General features: G+C 47.3%; 1 long non-coding RNA gene across 1 annotated transcript; it reads right to left on the bottom strand.

Annotated features, from left to right (window-relative positions):
* Window positions 1-21,851: 21,851 nt before the first annotated feature.
* Window positions 21,852-22,723, bottom strand: LOC145792485 (uncharacterized). Its single transcript, XR_014331884.1, has 3 exons — window positions 22,360-22,723; window positions 22,070-22,231; window positions 21,852-21,976 (listed from the first exon to the last, which is right to left on the bottom strand). It is a non-coding gene; the product is annotated as an uncharacterized LOC145792485 (long non-coding RNA).
* Window positions 22,724-23,653: the final 930 nt, after the last annotated feature.

Below are 23,653 nucleotides of genomic sequence, written 5' to 3'. Positions count from 1 at the left end.
TGTGTGTGTTTTTACTGGGCATTCCAAGCTCATGGCGTGTCATGCCAGGTGATGAAGCAAATTACAATGGTGAAGGTTATTTCGAAGGCAAACAAGATGAAGTGCTGGAGCTGTGGTTCATTTGAAGACTTAGACTAGTTGTTTCTTTTCCTTTTGACTTTTGGTTTGGTAATCTTGTAATGGAACATAAACGAATTATCTGTGATATTAACTCTAATTATATATATATATATTCTGATGTTCTGGTTATCTATCTTGTGTTGTATTATTGTGCGTATTTAACGGCTCGGATGTTGGGGCGTTACACTTTTGGACCGTGGTAACTACCAAGCCCTTTTACTCACCCCTTTTTACTGCGGCCCACAGAATGACCCATTACCTAGCTCGGCCCAATTTACTTGTAAATTACCCTCTCAATTGCCCCTTAATTCCATCTGCGCAGCATGATAGGGATTACCTGCTACCAGCCGAGCTAAAAACTTTAACTTTTCAACCGAGCTAAATCCACACCAGGCTACCCATCTGTCCGGTCAAAACGTCTCTTCAATCACTGTAACTGAATCGCTTCTCATTCCAAAGGACACGTGGCAAACGCTTATTGGCCCAGAAAAGCTGTCACGTCGTTCTTCGTACTTTGCAACATTTGAACAGTCCCGCCTAAACTTGAATTTTTCACAAAAACCCTATTCTTCAAACGCAACACTATTCACCTTCTTCTCTCTCTACTTTCTCTTTTGTTCGAGCCTCCATTTCTGCAACCACTGTTTTTTTTTTTTTTGCAAAGCTCATGTTCTTTCTTGCAACTTGGATCTTCATCGACTTGCCTCTATTCTTGTAAGTAACTTAACCTCTTTGCTGATTTCGCACCTCTTTTTGCAACACAAAGCATGTTTATGTTTTTTCAAAGCGTATGTTCTATTTTTGCTTCCATTTTCTGTAAAAACCTTTGTAATATAACCACTGGTACTTACGAATAAACTGAAGAACGTTGCATCTGATCCAAAATCACGCATCAACCGAACTAGGATACTGTTTGTATTAGATGCAAGCCTACCCACAACCAACAACTGCACTAAAACTTATGCCATACTTGCGGTTTCCATAAGTTAGGGACCCTCTGCTTCTTTTAACCGAGCTATCGAACTGCACTGAGTTTGCGCAATACCGTGCTAGAAAACCTCAACCGCTGACCGGGCTAAAACTTGGGGCTAAACCAGCTCCCTTAGTTCAGACCGAGCTAAGATTGCTCCCCCAATAGCCTTAACCACCGGCCGAGCTAAAACTTGGAGCTAAACCAGCTCCCTTAGTTCAAACCGAACTAAGGGTGCTGCCCCAAAAGCTCAATCGGGCTAAAAAGCCCCTTGATCAATCCGAGCTAAAAACTGATAGCATCTTGCGTAGCCGAGCTAGGACTTTATTTATCTTGCCCTTGGTTTCTTGTAGCACGGTCCAATGATCAGTGCTTAACACCTTTCTTTTTTACTTTGCAGACTTAGGTTGGCCAGGCACTCCTCTGATTGCTAAATCAAGCTATTAGGCGCCTTTTCTTGACTGAGCTAATCCTTCAACTAATTTATTGATAATTTAATAATCAATGGGTAAATATAGATATTTGGTAAACACCCCAAGTGCTATGGCCGAGTTCCGAAAGGACTACCATATCCCTGATGATGTCCACCTTGCCGTAGCCGAACTAGATACCATACCCTGGGGAAACCCTGGCTTTGTTCCCTTTACACTTCTTTCCATTGTAGAAACCAGACTAAGATTCCCTGTACAGCCCCTTCTATGTGAATTCCTTAGACAAACAAACCTTTGCCCTACCCAACTTTCCACCAATTCTTATCGTATAATAAACGGCATAGCCGAGCTAAATCGCCGGGCTGGCCTTAATCTTAGTTTAGCCGAGCTTTTCCACCAGTACTCTATAGGATCAAATGAAGATGGCTGGGTTTATTACTTAAGAATAAGACGCCGACGTGAAAAGATAATAAAAAATACCCCGGATAAGGATGTTAACGATGATGATTTCCTCTAGGTATCTAGGAATTTTGAGGACTAGCAAGCCCAGATCCCAGGCGACAGCATAAACTGGAACAAGGGTGAAGTCGGTAGGATTACCTTGGTTCAATTCCATGCTTTCTTTTACCTCGATTTTCTTATGTTGAACCGCACTGACTGTTGCTTTTCTTCACGCAGATTTGAACTTTCTTAAGTCCCAGTACAACTACCCCAACTTAAACACACTTCGTGCCACGCTGCGATATCCCAATAGAAGTTGGGCCGTACTACTGGAATTTGAATCGACGTATAGACATAGTAGTAAACGGAAGACCAGGGTGACTGACTTTTTGTTGGAAGCCTCTCCTGAACCGGACCCTTCCTTGCCTGAAATCAACCAGATCCATCTAATTACCGAACAGGAAATGGCCAAGAAGAGAGCCGTGAGAGCCCTTCTGACCGAAACTAACCAGTCTGAGGTATCACTAGCCGGTCAGACTCAGGAGACCGTGGTGGCCCTTCTATCCCATCAACCTTCATCATCTCATCCAAACAAGCGTACTCAGATTTCGACTACCGAGCCACGCCTTGTTGATGAAGATGAAACCATTCCCCCACAATCCACTCCACCAAGCCCACAACCGGAGCGCTCAGACAGAGCTAGCTCTTCCAAGTGGGTGCCAAAGCTCACTTTTCAAAATCGTGCTATAACTGACTCTGATTCAGTGGTTACTGAAAAAGACCATCTGATGGCATTCAACCTTGCCAAAAGCGTTTGCCTTCCAGCGGACATGGAGCATCACGACCATCTTACCGAGCTGCAGGCCATTTGCTCGGCTACGAAATCCATGGTGCTGGTAAGTTGTCCCTTTGCTTATCTTACTAATTTTATCATCTTTCTATTCGGTTTTACTAAAGAGTTTTTAACCACCCTTTTTCAGGCCATGCAAAAAAACCACATCGCTCATAAGCGTGTGTTGGAACTGCGAAAGTCCACAAGGCAGGCCATGTGTAGACACTCCATTTTTGACCGACCTTAAGACTCAGACGTCACCAACTGAGCGCTCAATGATGTTGCATATTGTGCTCGTTCTAAGGTTGCAAAGTCTCGGCTGAGAGCCTTGCCTCCGGGCTTCGGAACCTTTTCGTGCCTTGCCTCGGTTTACGAACCCGATCTTGTTTTCTCTATTTTCTCTTCCTGAAGGGAGGGAGAGGTCTCATAGACCATCTCTCAGTAGCCGTAGGCTACGTTTCGTGGTCGTAGGCCATTTTTTCCGTATGGAGACCAATTTTTGATTTTCGGAGCTGTCAGCCATGTGCCTCGGTTCAGGACCGCTTAACTACCTCTGTTTGCTTTAGTTTTTGGCACACACCTTGTCTCCTCTCCTTAGAGGGACACTGTGGCCCGGGAGACCACCTTCGTGGTTGCACGCCACTTTCAGTGCTTAATAGTCAGTTTTCGGGGCCCCCGGCTGCGCGTTTTGGCCCCCGAACCTTCGTTTCGCATCGGTGTGGGTTCATTTTTCGCATGGACCCTAGTTTCATTGTTAGGAAGGTTGTAGTCGGGTAGGTGACCACCTTTTCTTCTTGGAGACCACCTTTCCCCGGTCGGCCGATTTTTCTTCACAGGTAAGTGGTCTCCTTCACTTTTGAGCCACAATTTCTGGTCTCCCATACCACTATTAAGTTGTATTCACCTGGGAGACCACCAATATGGGTAAGCCGACCACCTTTTTAACTTGAACCTTTTGACCCCTGGTCGGCCAACCAGGGCAAGTGGTCGGTCGACCACTTGAGCTGGTCGGCCAGCCTTTTGCTTTTTTGTCTCTTTGAATGCTATCCAGCTGTGCCAGCTGGGAGGCATTTGCCCAATTCTCTGAGGATTGACCCTCTTGTTTTGGCTTCTTAAAGAAGCTTGGTCCCTTTTGCTTAGCTTCTAAGAAAAGCTTGACCTTTTGTTGAGCTTCTTGAGGAAGCTTGACCCCTTTGGTTTAGCTTCCTTTAGAAGCTTGGCCTCTTTGCTCCAAGCTTCTTAGAGAAGCTATGGACCTCCTCTTCTATAAGAGGGAGCCTCTCTCTCATGAGCCAAGGTTGAGAAATTTTGGCTAAGGCATACTGTAAACACCCCATTTTTGACCGACCTTAAGACTCAGGCGTCACCGATTGAGCGCTTGGTGATGTTGCATATCGTGCTCGTTCAGAAGTCTCAGAGTCGCGGCCGTGATCCCTGCCTCCGGACTTCCGAACCCTCTTCTGTGCCTTGTCTCGGTTTGCGAACCAGGCTCGGTTTTCTCTGTTTCTTTTCCTGAGGGGAAGGAGAGGTCCTGTAGACCATCTCTCAGTAGCCGTAGGCTACATTTGGTGGCCGTAGGCCATTTTGCCCATTTCGGAGTCCGGTTCCCGGTTTTTGGAGCCGTCAGGCCGTGCGCCTCGGTTCGGGACCGCTTAACCATCTCCTATTGCTCTAATTTTTGGCATACGTCTTATTTAATCCCTTTTGAGGGACACTGGGGGTTGAGAAACCCACTTCGTGGCCGAACGCCACTTTCGGTGCTTGGCAGCCCATTTTTGGGACCCCGAACTGCGTGTTTTGGTCCCCGAGCATTCGTTTTGCAACGGTTTTCGTTCATTTTTGGCAGGTACCTCTGTTTTATCACTAGGAAGGTCACTGAAGGGTGAGAGGCCAGCAATTGTTGCAACAAGCAGTTATACATCCTCCGACGCCCTCCAGCGCCCGTTTTTCACACTTCCGGGCTAATGTTGAACACCTTGGGCCCATTTTCTCGAACTTTGAACCACATATTTGTGATGTACACACATGAGAGGACCCTAAAAGTTTATGGCCGGCCATTAATTCAACTTGACCCTTTTGACCCCCTCCTTCCGGGCTAATGTTGAACCCCTTGGACCATTTTTCTTGAACTTTGAACCACATATTTGTGATGTACACACATGAGAGGACCCTAAAAGTTCATGGCCGGCCATTAATTCAACTTGACCCTTTTCACCCCCTCCTTCCGGGCTAATGTTGAACCCCTTGGACCCTTTTTCTTGAACTTTGAGCTACATATTTGTGATGTACACACATGAGAGGACCCTAAAAGTTCATGGCCGGCCATTAATTCAACTTGACCCTTTTGACCCCCTCCTTCTGGGCTAATGTTGAACCCCTTGGACCCATTTTCTTGGACTTTTAACCACAGGGTTTTGTTGTACACAGATAGGAGGACCCCACCAGTTGGTGGCCGGCCAGAAAATTTGATTGACCTTTTTGACCCCTAGCCGGCCGGCTAGGGGGTGTGGCCGGCCGGCCACCTGCAGCAAAAGTACCAGGCCGGCCGAGCTCCTTGCATTGTTCCCTTTACAGCTGTGGGGCTTTATCCCCCAGAAAAGATCTTTATCCGGGGGATATTTTGTGGGGGAAAGTTACTCTCCTTTTCCCCCACCTTTACACCCCCCTTTTGGCCTATATAGCAAGCAAGATATATCCTTTGTTGGGGTTAGAAAACTTCACCTTCAAGCCTCCATACACAACTCCATCTCCATACCTCTCATTTCTTTAAAAATCTCTAAGTCCCTAACCATCATTTCTTCTACACCACCAAGCTCTACCACCACCACCTCATTTCCAGCAACAAGGAAGGTTTCTCAAAGGCCAAAGAAGCTGCAAATTGGTCCAAGAAGCAACAAAAGTTTGAGTCTTCAAGGGTAAGTGATACTTCTCCTCTTTTGACCCTTTTTCTTGATCTATTTGTAAGCCCCACTTGCTTTTTGTTTCAAGCTCCGGCCCTAACTGAAAAGGGCCCTCTTTTGAGTTCATTTTCACTTTTCATTAAGGGCTCAACCCTGTTTGAGTCTTCCATGATACACTTGCTTCATTGATCCTCTTATATGTCATAATTTTGCATGCTATTTTTGGCCCATGAGCAATTTGTTTTCGAGCATGTTGTAAACTGATATTAGGCTTATTTTGAGCCCCTCTTCAACATTGAAGAAGGGCTCAACACCATTTGGGACTTCCATGTTATACCTACCTTTATACTCCTCTTTTCTTCCCCATTCTTGCATGCAATGGCAGCCTATCATACTTTTGTTTTTGGCCATTTTACAGTTCTGAAAAAGTGCTTATTTTGGTCCATTATTCATGTTTCATTTAGGTCCTTTCATGGTTTGGGGCCTCCATAGGTCACTTCATGTTATATCTCTCTTTTATTCCCCATTCTTGCATGTTTAGTTAGCCTACCATGATTTTGTTTTTGGCCATTTTACAGTTCTGAAAAAGTGCTTATTTTGGTCCATTCTACATGTTTTATTAAGGGTCTTTGGCTGTTTGGTGATTATTTTGTATACTTCATGTTATAGCACCTTTTGAGCCCCAATCTTGTGCTCATTTTTTAGCATGTTTGTATACTGATTTTGAGGCTGCCATATCCTGTAAATATTCATATTTTTGGTCCCTCTTCAGTGTTGTAGAAGGAAAATTTTTAGTTTGGGTTTTGCTTATATCACTTACTTCATCACCCCTCTTTTGGCCCCTATTCTTGCATGCCGTTTTTGTCATACCTATGCTTGCTGTTTGGCCATGTTTATAACTGTGAAAGTGCCTTTTTTGGGACTGCCTAGCTTCTGTCTTTGCATTGCATGTCCATGTTGTGCATGTTTGGCATAGCTATAGGCCATTTCGGGTGCCTAAATTCGCATTTCGGGACAATTCCATGCTTTTGGTGTCATTTCGCCTCATTTCGGGACTGTTTTCCCTCATATTTTAGTGCTGAAATTCCATTAGAATGATTGCTATCCATTCCGTGTCATTACATCGCATTCCGTCATTGCCTCGGTTTGCGTGCCCGTGTGCACGCATTTCGAGGCACCCCATTTTTATCCGCCGGCATCCTATGTGAGTGTGGCTGAGGCTCACTCATGTTGGTATTAGCCCATATCATGTTTTCATGTCATTTCATTGCATTCTGTCATCGCCTCGATTTACGTGCCCGTGTGCACGCATTTCAAGGCATCTCATTTGCATTGCGTATGCCATCGCCTCGGTTTACGTGCCCGTGTGCACGCATTTTAAGGCGTCTCATTTTCATTGCATTCTGTCATCACCTCGGTTTACGTGCCCGTGTGCACGCATTTCAAGGCGTCTCATTTGCATTGCGTATGCCATCGCCTGGGTTTACGTGTCCGTGTGCGCGCATTTCAAGGCGTCTCATTTTTATTGCATTCTGCCATCGCCTCGGTTTACGTGCCCGTGTGCACGCATTTCAAGGTGTCTCATTTGCATTGTGTATGCCATCGCCTCGGTTTACATGCCCGTGCGCACGCATTTCAAGGCGTCTCATTTTCAGTGCATTCTGTCATTTTCTCAGTTTGCGTGCCCGTGTGCATGCATTTCGAGGCATTTCACTTTCCATAGCATTGTATATGTTAGGATTGTATCTTAGTTGCATTTCATGCATATCATACATATTGCATCGTGTCCGGAGTAGGAGTTAGCCCGGGCACGGGAAACGAGGTACATTTCGTACTCCGAGTGACGGAATGTGTCTCAATTCCCCAGTCACCGACACTCCGGATTATCCATGATGGAGTTAGGTTTTAGCTGCAGTTTCATGTGCATTCATCCTATATTGAATTGTGCATTTCGGCTCCTCGGCCATCATGCCTCGGTATGCGTGATTGGTGGCACGAGGATCGAGACATGCATATATCTGTGCAAATACATTGCTATGCCCCTTTCCTGCTCTCTGTTGTAGCAAAATCAGGGATCAGCAACTTTTTTGGGCTTGGCACGCATTTCAAGAACAGATGTAAACAGAGGCTAATCGGGGCATTCCGATGGATTTTCGCGCAAGACAATTCGGACATGCATCATCCATCAGAAGCAAGGCGGTCCCTGTCTTGCACGCCAGTTTCATTTACTTTCTTAGTTAATTCATTAATTAATTAGAATTTTGTAATATTTTGGACTGTAATATTCTTTTATTCGGGACTGTAATATTTGGACTGTATTATTTATTCGGACCCTCCGAGTGAGGGCACAACTGTAATAAGTGTGCGTGAGTGTGATGTATGTCTTCCAACCCCACGTCTTTCTCCCTTTTATTTATCCGCTTTTGATGGTTAGATTAGGGCATGTTTAAATTAGCATACAGTATGACAGCATGTTTGCATTCATTCATCTGTATTGCATGCACCGGGCTCGGCGCATCATACTAACTACATTGTATTTTCAATTTCAAAGTTGAATACATGATAGTTGTAACATTTCATATGCCATCTTAGAATAGCCGAGCCTGCTATAATTGCATTTTGCATGTGTTGCATTAGGCATTTCTGTATAGTTAGGATCATGCATGATTTCTAATGAAGTTTCTATTTTGGCTTGGAGTACTCGGTAAGCTTTATGCTTTAGCATCCTTGCATGCGTGTGAGTGAATGCCATGATAGCATGCTTACCATGAGGCTATGTGCTTATATGATATAACTGCCTGAATGCCTGTGGGTGAAGGTTGGGTTATCTGAATTGGAATAAATCATCAAATGTTTCAAGCCAACCTGCGGGTAGCAAACCATTTATGTTTCGTTCCAATTCAGGCGACCCGGTCTATATTTGTATGCTGTGCGCATCACATGGTAACCTAGGCTAATAAACCGGAATAAGAACTCGCAATGTTTTCAAAAATTGATATCATGGTTAGTAGAGGCCGGTCTATGACCGGGCGAGCGGGGGTGCTCACGAAGTGACCTTCCCCAATCGTACCCAAGTTCCCGAGCCGAGGCAACTTTGGTGATGACGGACACGTGGCCTTTTGGCACCGAGTCAGGGTTTCCTAAATTTCCCAAAATAAAATATTTAGGTGGCGACTCTGTATCTGGCAAAGCAGTCCATGTTTGGCACTTCTTTCAAAAATCTGTTTTCTTAAAACAATGTGCCGGATTTGGACTCTTTGGTTCAGACTTAGAACCGTGACAATTTTAGAGTCCTGAGCTATAGTGACCCCAAAATGAACAGAACGGGACTTCATCCTCCCGGGGCGTTCGGGGACGTCTACAGTTTCTGGCGACTCTGCTGGGGATTTAGAGAACTTGACTCGAACTCATGATATCTGTTTTTGACTACACTTGTGTGTTTCTTTGCATTGCATTTGCATTGGTGCGCCTAGGACACCGTGTTTGCCATCTGCTATTCCTGAACGATTTGCCGGAGGCTTGTCTCGTCAAGGCATGACCATAAGGCTGACCGGTTGTGGGCTCTGCCAGTATGGGAACACAAACCCCGGTTTTACCGGGGCACCCTCTTTGACCATTCGACCTAGTGCATATTCGGATCCATAGTGACCATTCCAAATTAGGACAGGTTGCTTACCCGTTTATAGGTTGTTTGAAACCGCTGCGTGCGTAATGAAACCCTAGCTCCTGACACAATAGGACAGGGAAACCCTACCCCAACATAGGGGTGTTTTGGCTCTCACTTATCTGTTATGTGCTTTAGAGTGCGTCTCTACAGGAATGCATGTATCAGTATATGAGTTTGGGCATCAAGCCTGCGGGCATCAGTTCAGTATTGTCAGTATCAGGCCTGCGGGCATCAATATCAGTATATGAGTTTAAGCATCAGGCCTGAGGGCATCAGTTCAGTATTGTCAGTATCAGGCCTGCGGGCATCAGTTCAGTATTATGGGTATCAGGCCTGCGGGCATCAGCCAATATTTGAGAATTAGTTATCTGCGGATATCAGATTCTGTTTTAGGGGACAGTGATACAGGGATAATAATCAGTGTTTAAGGACAATGTGTATTCAGCTTATTGACTGTGTGTTGATTGTGCCCGGCTGTGTGTCATGCATTTTATTTTAAGCTGTTATGCTGTCCGTTTATCTGTTTATTTATTTCCTTTTCGCTTTATTTATCTTTTGCTAGGTCAGTTTTAGCACGATTGCTTCCAACCCAGCAGGCATTCCCTAAGCACTTTGGACACGAGGTCGTCGACTCCATCGATCTGAGGATCTAATCGACGGACAGCCAGTGTTCCATTCTCTACCCCCTGTTACAAGAAGGAAGCAGAAAAAGCGCAGTGTATCTGAACAAAGAGCATCAGAACAGTGGTATCCCCCATCAGTGGACAGTTGGATTGAGATCCCCATTGAGACAGATCTGCCAGTAGTTCAGACAAATCAAAACAGTATGACGGCACCAATAGGAGTTAAGGAAATGATGCGCCAAATGCAGGAAACCATGCAGGCCATGTAACAGGATGCCGTTCGCCGGGATGAACTCGCTAAGCAATAAGCTGAGATTATGACCCAGCAAGCTGAGCTGATTACCAGACTGCAACAACAGAGTACAGCATTTGCTTCACACCAAATTCCTCCTCCGGCAGGAGCCCCATTACCTGAGCAGGCACCTGCTGTTCAGAACGCTCCTCCAAACACCCAGAATACTGTGCCGACTATCCAAAATCTGCAAGAAGACACAAATCTTCTAACGGGGCCAGCTCCGCCCCCGCTTCCACCACAACTGTCCAAGGTCCATACACCCAATCACCCGGACTCTCCCTTCGAGGTCGAGGTTGATCATACAGCTCTGAAATTGAGCAAATTGGAGAAGCTCTTCAAGAAATCCCAAGGGGTCAAGGCTATGCCGGATATCGAAGATGGATATACCGAGGAGGCCGTAACACTCCCCGATAGGTTCAAAATGCCACAAATCGACCGCTTTGACGGGACCGGCGACCCCATGGTCCATATCCGACTGTTTGCAGATGTCTTGCGGCCAATGGGCCTAACACGACCACAGAAGCTCTCACTATTCGGCCGAACCCTGTCGGGTGTGGCCTCCCATTGGTACGCAAGATTACAAGATGAAGTGAAAAAGAATTGGGATGAAATGGCTGAGGCCTTTGTCGCACAATATTCATACAACACTCAGATCGAGATCACAACTCGTGATCTCGAAACGACAAGGCAAGAGCCCAAAGAAACTTTCTCGGACTTTGTGATCCGATGGAGGGCAAAGGCGTCAATGATGACTTTAAGGCCCACGGACAAAGATCAAATCCGGATGATTGTGCGCAATCTCCACCCAAAGCTAATGCAGAGGATGATTGTAGTCCCCTTCCCTACTTTCGCAGATTTACATGAGATGGGGGTGCAAATCGAAGACGCAATGAGACAAGGTCTGTTTGACCACGACAGAGAACAACCGAGGAGGACGTTCAATCGTAACAACAATGCGGGCCCGAGTGGCGCTGCAAATACAAGAGCCTCGGAAGTTAGTATGGTCACCACCACTCCCCCTCCCCCTCCCCCTCCAAGGCCCATGACTTCCACACCCTTCTCCGGCGCGTCCGGAAGCAACACACAAGCCAACAGATTCCAACCGCGAGGCCAAAGAACCTTTACCCCACTATATATGCCCCTGACCAAAGTTCTGGGAATATTGATCAGAAAGAATCATTTAAAACCCCTGGAGCCAAAGCCATTACCGAATCCACTCCCCCCCTCTTACGACCCGTCAAAGTACTGCGCATATCACCAACAACACGGTCATGACACCGACCGTTGTTACAGATTGCGTCATGAGATCCAGGATCTTATTGACAAACAGGTGATCGCGCCTCCTGATAAACCCAATGTCACAACCAACCCTCTCCCACCACATAACCAAGCTCCTCCTCCCAAAAGAATTAATTTTATCCAGACTGGGGTCGTATCTTACGATCCTAGTATCTATATTACGCCCACCCACCTACCCAAGCCAGAGGTGCTCCTCCCCGATTGCACTGATTTCTTGTGCATGGTGGACATCTCCAAAACCCAACCAGAACCGATGGTGGTGACCGTCGAAGACGGGGCAGGGCAGATTTTGGGAAAGAATGAGATTGTTGAATCTGGGACTGGGCAGAATTTTGCTGGGGGAGCCTATGATCCAAGCAAGTACATCCTATCAACGAGCCGAATTGGGCTAAGTGTAGAATTGCCAGAGACAGGAGAGCTATGCATGATCTGGGGAGATGGATCTGGGCTATGGGCAGATGATTTGACAGCCGCAGAGGAAGACTTTGCCAACCTGCAATTTCTTGATGACCAGGAACTGGGGGAGGCGTCAATCAATTGGTACGATTATGAGGGATCAGCGGAGGCCACTGGATGGCTCGAGGATCAACCAGATGCAGTGGGGGAAGCCCAATCAGAACAGAGCCCGGCAGGGGCAGAAATATCAATTGTGGCCGGAATGGCCGAAAGTCAAGTTGTATCGTCGGAGAGCGCCGGTGCTAAGAATTCCGCTCGAGACATGGGTATTATCGATACGGGAACTGTTGAACAAACAGCTGTACTGACGCAGCTGGAACAAGAAAAGTTTGAGGAGGCTGAGAGAATTAGGAAAGCTAAAGGCCCTGAGAGGACTGAAAGTGCTGTGTGCACAAAGATAGAGAATGCTGCGAGCATTGGGACAGAGAATACTGCGAGTACAACTAAACCGGAGCCAGACAGGTGTCTGTTGGCTGCCGATGGAATGTGGTGGGAAGACGATGACTTATGTCTTGCCCACACAGATGAAGACTGGGGGAATAACCAGCCGGATGATACTTGGTATCTTGATGAAGTGGATCACATGACAAGAAGTGGGCGGTACTTCAAGCCCCCACACCTGGACCAACCCGAGGCATCCGGGAAGGATAGAGAAGCGGAGAAACAGAAGGAGAAGCAGATTGAAGATGAGGCTGTGCTGAAACAGTTAAAGAAAATACAAGCGGTCATCTCCATCTGGGGACTGCTAATGGCATCACGAGTACACAGAGAAGCTGTCCTATCTGCTATGGACAAGTCCAAACTCTCCATAGACACCACGCCTGAACAGTTGGTTGGGCTGGTTTTTCCGGGAGGAGGTTCCCCGGCATTAACCTTTTCGGACAAGGAGCTACCGCCTGAGGGCACAAGTCATAACAAACCTCTCTATATTTCTGTGGAATGTAGAGATAAGTGGATACCAGTGGTACTTGTTGATACCGGGTCTGCAATTAATGTCTGCCCAACCAGAATGGCATATGCGATCGGGTTAAAACCCGCAGACTTCGTCCCAACCACCCAAGTGATCAGAGCATACGACAATACCAGCAGAGAAGTAATGGGGACTGTTAAAATTCAAACCAAGGTTGGTCCAGGACAACACAGTGTCGAATTTCATATCTTGGACGTTCCCGCAACCTTTAACCTACTTTTGGGGCGACCGTGGTTGTACCAGGTCAAAGCAGTCTCTTCTACTCTACATCAAATGCTAAAGTACCCCCACGGGAAAGGGGTAGCGATCGTTTTTGGGAATTCATCAATCCATCCGCCGCCGGAAGTGTCCACACCCGTCTTGGAGATCGAGCACGGCACGGAGGATGTGTTTTTATCGGGGTTCACTTTGGCCGAGGCTCAAGTGGTGCAGAATGTCATGGCTGTGAATGAGGGCATGTATGTTAGTGCACAATCTATCTACCTCATGAACAAGCTAAAACATACCCCCGGGATGGGATTAGGGAGAAGCGGCCGGAAGGGCGTCTCAGTATTGGCCGAAGTGCCACACAACCCTCACGCCTTTGGACTGGGTTATCTGCCCACCAAGGAGGATTGGGTGAGGAAAGGAAAAGAAATGGCCGGAAGGGCCAGAGCAAAGAAGGCCGAGAAGCCATTTGAGTTAATGCATAGGCCCATCTGGGGTACCCTAAACGGACGCTTCATCCGGGAGAGGGAAGATTTTCCATTCTGCGGCTTCCCGGAGCCATGGCTAAACACGGAGGGGACGCGCGTGCCTGGTTTTGAAATCTTCTTCGACATACAATTATCTGGGGATGACGTTGCCGAAGCGCAGACAGACCCACCAACTGAGGTTGAGCAATGTGAAACAGTGGATCCTGAGAGCACAGAGCTTGAAATGGGGATAGCACTGGCGAGTCTACTATCAGATCCTCCGATCAGCCAAGAGTGCTTGGGGGATAACTCTTTGGTTTCTGTGATTGGAGATGAAATAGCCGCGGGCTTTCCAGCACCGATCTTGGATGCATCTATCGCACCTTCTCTCATCTGGCAATATGAAGAAGGCTTTTTATCTAACAGTTCCGGGTCAGGTAGTGAGCCGGAATCTGATTCCACCGAATCTTGTGCGTCGGAATCAGATTCCAGCTCGACTGAGTCTGAGTCCGGTATTCCTGGGGGTGATAACCCGGATGCCACAGTCCTGTCTAGGTCGTCATTTTCATTTTCTTTTGAGTCTGTTGTAACAGAGGAATCTGACGGCTTGGAAATATTTAATGAGAATGATGTGGATGTGGTTTCTGAGTATTTTTCTGTGCCTTTGATTTATTGCTTAAATCAGGATTTTCAAAATTTTGATGAAAACAACGAGGGAGAAATTCCCCCAGTTTTGCAACGATTAATTGATCAAGAGCAGGAAAGATTTGTTAAACCTTTAATGGATGAAATCGCTACTGTGAATGTTGGTACTGAGAAGGACCCGCGGCTGGTCCAGATCGGGTCCACGTTGTCTTCAGAGGAGCGCGAGCGCTTAGTCGCTTTATTAAAAGATTTCAAAGATGTTTTCGCGTGGTCCTACGAAGACATGCCTGGAATCGATCCTGAGATTGTACAGCACCGGATCCCTCTTGATCCCGAGGCCCGCCCTGTCAAACAGAAACTCAGAAGGATTCGCCCGGACTGGGCCCTCAAAATTAAGGAAGAGGTCACCAAGCAAATTGACGCAGGGTTCCTGCTGGTATCTGAATATCCAACTTGGTTGGCCAACATTGTTCCGGTGCCAAAGAAGGACGGCAGAATTCGGGTCTGTGTAGACTTCAGAGATTTGAACAGGGCCAGTCCGAATGACGACTTCCCCTTGCCGCACATCGATGAATTGGTGGATTTCACGGCAGGACACGCCTTGCTTTCGTTTATGGATGGTTTCTCAGGCTATAACCAGATAGTAATGGCACCCGAAGACCGGGAGAAGACTGCGTTCACCACCCCGTGGGGTACATATTGTTATAGAGTGATGCCATTCGGGTTGAAAAATGCTGGAGCTACGTATCAACGGGCAGCAACTACAATATTGCATGATATGATCCATAAGGAGGTCGAGGTGTATGTGGACGATATGATTGTCAAGTCCAAAGATAGAGAGGGCCACTACACCGCCTTACAAAAATTCTTTCAGAGGATCAAAGAGTTTCGACTGCGACTGAATCCCCAGAAATGCACGTTTGGTGTTACAGCAGGGAAGATGCTAGGGTTTCTGATCACACAAAGGGGCATCGAGGTCGACCCTTCCAAAATCAAGGCCATCTTAGAAATGCCACCACCAAGGACTGAAAAGGAGGTGCGAGGCTTTCTGGGTAAAGTGCAATTCATAAGACGGTTTATTTCTAAATTAACCTTGACTTGTGAACCACTTTTTGGTCTCCTGAAGAAAGGAAAGAAATTCCAGTGGGACGGCCGATGTCAAGCAGCTTTTGAGCAGATCAAAGAATATCTACAGAACCCACTCGTGTTGTCACCACCAGAGCCGGGGAGACCGTCGATACTGTACCTTTCAGTAACTGAGACTACCATGGGCTGCATGCTCGCGCAGGAGTCAGAAGACAAAGTGGAAAGGGCCATATACTATCTGAGCAAAAAGATGCTGGATTACGAGACCCGCTATACACCGCTAGAGAAGGCTTGTTTGGCCTTGGTATGGGCAACCAGGAAGCTGCGGCACTACCTGTTAGCCCACTCTGTAATGTTGGTTTCGCGTTTGGATCCCATCAAATATCTTTTCGAGAAACCAGCACTTACGGGTAGGCTGGCTCGTTGGCTGCTGTTGCTCTCCGAATTTGATTTGAAGTATGTAACGCGCAAGTCAGTAAAAGGGAGAGCGGTAGCGGAGTTCCTTGCCGACCACCCGGTTGAGGGGGATGAAGCGGTTGAGTATCTATTCCCAGATGAAGCCATTCTGCACGTCGAAGATGAAACTTGGATGATGTACTTTGACGGAGCGTCAAACCAGTATGGGTATGGGATAGGGGTGTTGCTGATAGCGCCTGACGATTCCCGTATCCCTTTAGCATTCAAGCTCCGGTTCAAAGTTTCCAACAATGAGGCAGAGTATGAGGCATGTATTGCTGGCCTGGAAGCAGCCCTAGAACTAGGGGCAAGACGGTTGGACGTCATTGGGGACTCGAACCTTGTTGTGTCTCAAGCAAAAGGAGATTGGAAAGTCAAGGAGGAAAGGATGATAATCTACCACCAAACCTTGGATTTGTTAATTCCTCGGTTTGAGAAGCTAAATTTCACCCACCTCGTAAGAGAGAACAATAGGTTTGCAGATTCATTAGCAACTCTATCTTCTATGATAGACATTCCGTCCGGAGTCCGGATGCGTCCAGTCATTATTGATCAGAAGTTCATGCCAGCATACGAGTCGATTTCCACCATAGATGAGGTTCAAGACGGCAACCCCTGGTATTACGACATCTGGAACTTCTTGGAAAAGGAGACATATCCACCAGGGGCAAATGCCAAGGATAAAAGGGCTGTCAGGAGAATGGCTGCTCAGTTTATTATCTGCGGGGGAAAGCTATACAAAAGGGGTCATCTGGGGATGCATAAGCTCTGTGTAGAAGCTGAAGAGTCAAGACGCCTGATGGAAGCCATCCATGGGGGGGAGTGCGGTGCACACATGAATGGAGTAATGCTGGCCAGAAAGATCCTCAGACAGGGCTACTACTGGTCAACTATGGAGGAGGATTGTATTAGCTTTATTCGGCGATGCCACAAGTGTCAAATTCATGCAAACCGCATGAACATCCCGCCGTCAAAACTGTACAACATGACTTCCCCATGGCCTTTTTCAGTCTGGGGAATTGATGTGATCGGAGCTGTTACCCCGAAAGGGTCAAACGGGCATGAGTTTATCCTAGTAGCGATAGATTATTTCACAAAGTGGGTCGAGGCCCAATCATACGCGGTGTTGAAGGCGTCGCACGTCGCAAAGTTCATCAGGAACAACATCATCTGTCGCTACGGGGTGCCAAACGAAATAATTTCAGATAATGGTTCCCACTTCAAGAAAGAAGTGGTAGACTTGTTGGAGAAATACAATGTGGCTTTCCATAAGTCATCTACATATCGGCCGCAGACCAACGGAGCGGTTGAGGCCGCCAACAAGAATATCAAGCATATACTGCAGAAGATGGTGGGAACCTATCGGGATTGGCTAGACAAGCTGCCATTTGCTCTGTGGGGCTACAGGACTTCAATCAGAACTTCTACTGGAGCAACTCCATATTCATTGGTCTATGGAATGGAGGCTGTTCTACCCATTGAAATTGAGGTTCCGTCGTTACGAGTATTGGCTGAATGCCAAATAGCCGAAGCAGATTGGCAGCAAAGCAGATTCGAAGAACTCATGCTCTTTGATGAAAGAAGACTGAAAGCACTGTACCACATCCAAGGCTATCAACGCAGAATTGCCCGGGCTTTCAACAAGAAGGTTAAGTCCAGGAATCTGAAAGAGGGAGATTTGGTGCTCAAAGACAACCGAGCTCCCATCCACGATCCAAGGGGCAAGTTCAAACCCAATTGGACTGGTCCTTACATCATCAAAGCTATCTGGTCAGGTGGAGCTGTGGTTCTGATGGATCTAGATGGCTTGGAGTTCTCACAACCGATCAATATGGACAAGTTGAAGAAATACTATCCTTGAGAGGCTCGCTAGGCCGAAAACCCGAAAGGGCGACCTAGGCAAAAGTCAGAGCACAAAAAATTAGAAAATATAAAAACTGAGCTCGCAAGGTTGAAAACCCGCAAAAGACGGCCTTGGCAAAAGTTAGAGCGCAAAAGGAGAGTGAAAATACTCGAGTGAACCTGGGCCTGAACTACGTAAGGCTTGATTCCCATCTTTGGGATACGTAGGCAACTTCACCTTGAAGTTCAGCCATAAACTTTTCCCCGATCAACTTTGTCCATTTCGATCATCTCAGTCATCTTTATCCATCAGCATTTATCGCGATCTCCGGTACAGTGCTGTTCAAACTAGGGGCAACTTTCCGTTGCCGCGACGGTGCAAAGTTACTCAGACTAGGGGCAACTTTCCGTTGCTATGAAGTGCCGCATTGTTCTTCAGACTAGGGGCAACTTTCCAGTTGCAGGGATCTGGGGTTGTGCATTTCAGTGACAGATCTCCGGCGTGTCCAGTTCTGATCCACATCGAAAATAGTTTTGAAAATTTTTAATAAAAGTTGACTTTGTTCAAATCAATCTTTTTACGACTAAGACCATTTTTGGACCAAAAGTGGAAAATTTTCAGTACCACAACTTTCAATTTCATTGATTTTAAAACTGAGTTCTCTTGCTCTTGCATTACAATCGAGGTTGCTTTTTTTTAGTACATTCATAAAGAAAACTTGAAAATGCTAAATAAGCAATAAATTTGGAGCATAGTTGAATCAAGTATCTCTGCGTCCCCTCCCAGAGCTGGACGGAGCATCTGATGCCAAGCTAGGCCCAACCTGTGCCTCCTCATTGAGCTAATCCAAGCACTCATCGGACAAAGTGCAACTGAAAGTTGAAGCAGGGGCCAGGAGCTCTCTAGTCCTCCATGCCGTGGCATATCGGGCAAGCTGTGCACCCCGGATCGGGAAAGCGGCTGGGTACTCAATCCCCTCCGGTGGGCAGGTCTGATCATGACCAAACTGACGCAGGAACCGGAACGAAAAATAGAATACGCAGTGGGTTAGACCAATCAATTGGATCCCAATCAGCCGGGACATACTATAGCTCATTGCCAGGAGGTTGAGCCAAGGACAACGCCAAGTAATGCTGTCTGCAGACAAATTGCACATCCAATCGAACCACCACCTTTCGTCAAGAGCATTGACTAAGCGCTGCCGAAAAAAGTAGCCTCGAGCTGAATAGGCTGGGCAAGAGTCCACAACCTGCAACTTATCCATTAACCATACCTAGGGGAGGGATGGAAAATGAGAGAATAAAGAACAGAGAGATGTACGATGAGAGAAAAGTAAGACAAGGGTTTTGTGAGAAAAAAAAATGAGCCTGAGGGTCGAGTGATGTGAGCAAATATATACGTAAGGTTGGGTGGGAAACATTACCTGCAGCAGCAGTGGACTCCCAGCGAACCTAGTCGCCTCCCGGCGATAGACAGAATCTAAGCCCATCAGTGTCTCGGCCAAGGTCATGGCAATACAGCTCTTTCCTTCTCTCAAACCTTGGGCGACTTCAATCAGGCGAATGCTAGCCCCGCCGATGCCCGAGGAAAGCAGAAAGTGAGACAACAAACATAAGCAGATGGCGTGTTGCCAGAAACCCTGCCAATAATGGTTGCTGCGGTCACTGGCGTCGGAAAAACGATGGATCAAGCCGAGGATGTCAAGTTCCCCACTGCAGATCAGAGATCGAGCGTCAAGCGCCGTGAGCCCACACATCCGCCCTAAAGCCTGAGCATGGCCAAAACGGAGCTGGGGCAAGATCACCTCAGAGCATTCAGACTCCATCAAAACCTGAAAATCTTCGAAAGTGGGACACATCTCCTGGCCGCCAAAGCTAAAAACATGCGTCACTGGATTCCAAAACCTTGCTACGGCATGGAGAAAAGGGAGATGTAACGGAGTACGGCTCAGCGTGAATAGTGCATTCAAGCCGAAACCCCGAAAATTCAGCTTTTCCGAGCCATCTAGAGAAGAGATCCAAGATGTGACATTTTCTGCGAGAAACGCCTCCATCTTTGTCTAAAACTAAGACGAAATGAATGTTCCTGAAGTTGAGGCTTTTATAGAAGGAAAGACACTATTCACGGGGACACGTGTCAAAAATCTGGTGGCTGCAGGACTGAGTGGCTGGCCGGCCACCTTTTCTGGCTGGCCAGCCATTTACTTTTTGCAGAAATGGCCGGCCAGCTGTCTCTCTCCACAAAAATGGCCGGCCGGCTCCCAGGGATGGCCAGCAATGCTCCAGTGTATCCCCTTGGCCCTGTTTTACCCTTTGAGGGAAAGTTCCAAGCATTTCCATGCAACGGGAGAGTCAAAGGCCTTCATCTCCCTCCGTTTTGGATGCGTTCCGATGCCCAGATCGTCAGAAGTACACTTTGTTGTTGTTGAGTTTTGTTTATCGAGTTGTTGTTTTGCTTATCGAGTTGTTTGTCGAGCGGACGTGTTTTGTGTTTTTGAGTCATTGCTCTTTGTTTAAGCAATTTTTGTTAAAGTCTTGTTTATTTGTGTTGTTGCATTTTGCTTATCGAGTTGTAAACTTCCTAAGGTTCTGTTATATCTTAGTAAGTTGAGTTGCTTAGTTTTTTGCGTCGGTTCACTACCTGACTTGGTGATTACACAATGCACATTCCCATTCAATTTCGTTTTTGTGCGAAATAAAATGATGCGATACGATGCTAAAAGTTTAAAATACAAACACTTTTTCAAAAGCTATTTCATTTCATCATGCTTTACAACAAAGGTACAAGTTTTACAAAAAATAAAGCTGCCTAACAATGTGCAAAGTGCTACAAACTACTAGCAAAAAGAGAAATAAAGCAGGAAATAGTAACATCAAAGTCCTCGGGAACGGGAACGAGAAGCACTCCTCAACCTCTTCTGCGGGACAATCTCCGCACCGTCATCATCATCTGAGTCGGAGCTGTCATCCTCAGGATCCCCCTCAGCCTCGCCTCTATTTCCCGAGCCAAAACCGGAGCCCCCCCCTCAGCAGATGTCTATGACTGACGGTCGGTAGCCTCCTCCTCCTCCTCCTCAGCATCCTCCTCCTCCTCATCAGGCTCCACCTCCACAACGTGAGCCCTGCGTCTGCGGACAGGCCCTCCTCGAGCTCCTCGAAAAGGTCTAGATGACCCGGATCCTCGGGAAGGCCGAGATGGCCCCGCCCCCTAAAAAGGCCCAGATGGCCCAGCTCCCCAAGGAGGCCCAGGTGGCCTGGTCTGCGGCTAACCGGACCATGAAGGCATGTGAAAACAAAGAGTTCAATTCAAATACATCAGTCCAAATATATACATCAGATACAGATACAAGCAAAGGCTACGTAAAGTGGGTGCATGTAAATACAGTGTACAAGTGGGGTGTGTGTCAGATGTGCTCTACACAAATAGTCTATCGATGCAGTAGAAATCAGCATGTCATCAGAAGTATGATAAATGCCGGAAAACTGAAGGGTACCTGAATGCCCGCGACAGACAACTGTGCCTCCCTACGCAGGACCATGCCCTCGAGTGTGGCCACCAGCCCAACCGCCTCCTTCATGTACCCTAGCGATGGCTGCAAAAATGAGCTCATAATCATCAGTGAACAGAAGAGTGTCTAAATATCTGAATGATGAATGAAAAAAAGTGGAGCATACCGGCGGTGAGTCCGGATCAATGGCGTATCGATCACTGGGCATCGGAGGCTCTAGCGGGATCGGAGTCGGAGAGATAGCCCCATACTGCCACGCCATCAACTCAGTCGGCATATCTGGCCATCCAGGATGAGGATGAGTCGACGGAACCGGAGGAACCGGTCTACTCCCACCTCTAGATGTACCAGCCCTGCTAGTAGAAGGGGCGTCTGCAGCCCGAGCCCGAGCCTGGCCCGAGGATGACATACCGGCAGGCCTCATCATCGGGATATGAGCTCCCGTCAATGGAGGCATCAAATATATGTGACGGTAAGTGGCGTAGTCCCCCTCCTCAATGTGTAGTAAAGCATCACTACCCAGCATGGTGCCGACTACCTCCGAGTAAGAGAGCCTGTCAGCAGTCCGCATACTGGCTAGAGGTACTACGGGAGGATCCTGAGAAAGATACCCCCATACCTGGTGCAAAAAGCGTTCCCCCAGGAACCATGCCCTGCCAACCGGCCCTTCAAGCAGGACCCTATACTGGGAGATGTCCGACGCTCCGGTATACTGAAGTCGGAGACCATCACCCAGGGACACCCAGGGCTACCATGTGATCTGCGGATGATAAATGCATAAACCAATCAGAAATCGAGAATATATAGAGCAAATCAAAGATGAGAACGAAAGGAACTGAAAGTTCTGAGGTACCTCTGAATGTCGCACAGTGTCAAAGTACTGTCGCAGGTTAAGGAGGGTCTCTCGAGGTCTCGGCCGGTGCGGGCCCTCGAACACCAATGAATATGGGGTCATGAGAATCCCCGCCACCTCCAACTCTGGGGCTAATGATGGGAAGTATACATAGACCCATAGCTGAGAAAAGCAGTGCAGAATGTAAGTACGAAATGCTGAGAGCAAAATACAGACTGTAAAAGTGCGCTGTGTGTGCAATGTACAATTAATGAGAAGCAGAAATATAAATCAAGGGGACAGAAAAGTACCTCCCAGGCTCTCCAGTAGCCGCCAAGTAAATCGCCCCGCCCGCGGGAGGTCGCGCTCATATAAAAGTAAAGGGTAGCCAGGCCGGCGCCACCCCAGTCATATCTACTGACCTGTGATAGGTCGACCAGAGCGCTCAGCAGATATAACCCGACTGTGTTCCCTCTGTCGGCGAACAGGGTAGTCCCGAAGAGGAACATAAGGAAACCACGGGCATACTGCTCTGTCTCCTCGGGAGTCTCAGGCACCATCTTCGCCCGCCGAAAATGGGAAGAGAACCAAGTGTATCGGACTCTCCCAGAGACCCTGTCAACAGGTGGGCGAGCCCCCAATAGATACATCCAGGCGGCCTCCCACTCGCCCATATCCTCATCGTAGGGGATGGACCAACCTCTGATGTCAAGGCCGGTCAATATAGCGAAGTCAAAAGGGGTCATGGTCATGTCCCCGGTAGCAGAGAAATGAAAGGAATTGGTGGTGTCCCACCATCTCTCTACCAAGGCTGCCATCAGTGTCCTCCTGGCAGGACAACGTGACAACCTGACGCAGAAAGGCCCGAATCCTGCCAAATCTACCAAATCTCGGACACCCTCCGGGAGCTCAGCATACCAGTCCCGCGCGATGGTGGAACCATACCCCCGCACACTGCGGGAGCCAACCTGCATTCAGAATGAATACATTTGTCAATAATGAAATGAATGGGCTGTGCCAATGAAATGAAGTGGGCTGTGTGCCAATGAAATGAAGTGGGCTGTGTGCCAATGAGATGAAATGGGCTGTATGCCAATGAAGTGAAATAAGCTACATGCAAATTCTATCAGTGTGGGCTGCGTGTTCACTATCTATCTGGGCTGCGTGTTCAGAAAATTTGAAGTTTGGGCTGCGTGTTCAACTTTCAGTTAAATTGTGGGCTGCGTGTTCACTATCTATCTGGGCTGCGTGTTCAGAAAATTTGAAGTTTGGGCTGCGTGTTCAACTTTCAGTTAAATTGTGGGCTGCGTGTTCACTATCTATCTGGGCTGCGTGTTCAGAAAATTTGAAGTTTGGGCTGCGTGTTCAACTTTCAGTTAAATTGTGGGCTGCGTGTTCACTATCTATCTGGGCTGCGTGTTCAGAAAATTTGAAGTTTGTGCTGCGTGTTCAACTTTCAGTTAAATTGTGGGCTGCGTGTTCACTATCTATCTGGGCTGCGTGTTCAGAAAATTTGAAGTTTGGGCTGCGTGTTCAACTTTCAGTTAAATTGTGGGCTGCGTGTTCACTATCTATCTGGGCTGCGTGTTCAGAAAATTTGAAGTT

This window comes from Camellia sinensis, chromosome 6 (genome assembly GCF_055761805.1).
Source record: "Camellia sinensis isolate YWXY chromosome 6, ASM5576180v1, whole genome shotgun sequence".
NCBI classification, from domain to species: domain Eukaryota; kingdom Viridiplantae; phylum Streptophyta; class Magnoliopsida; order Ericales; family Theaceae; genus Camellia; species Camellia sinensis.
Note: the sequence above shows the minus strand (reverse complement) of the source record. Positions and strands in the feature narration are given on the sequence as shown.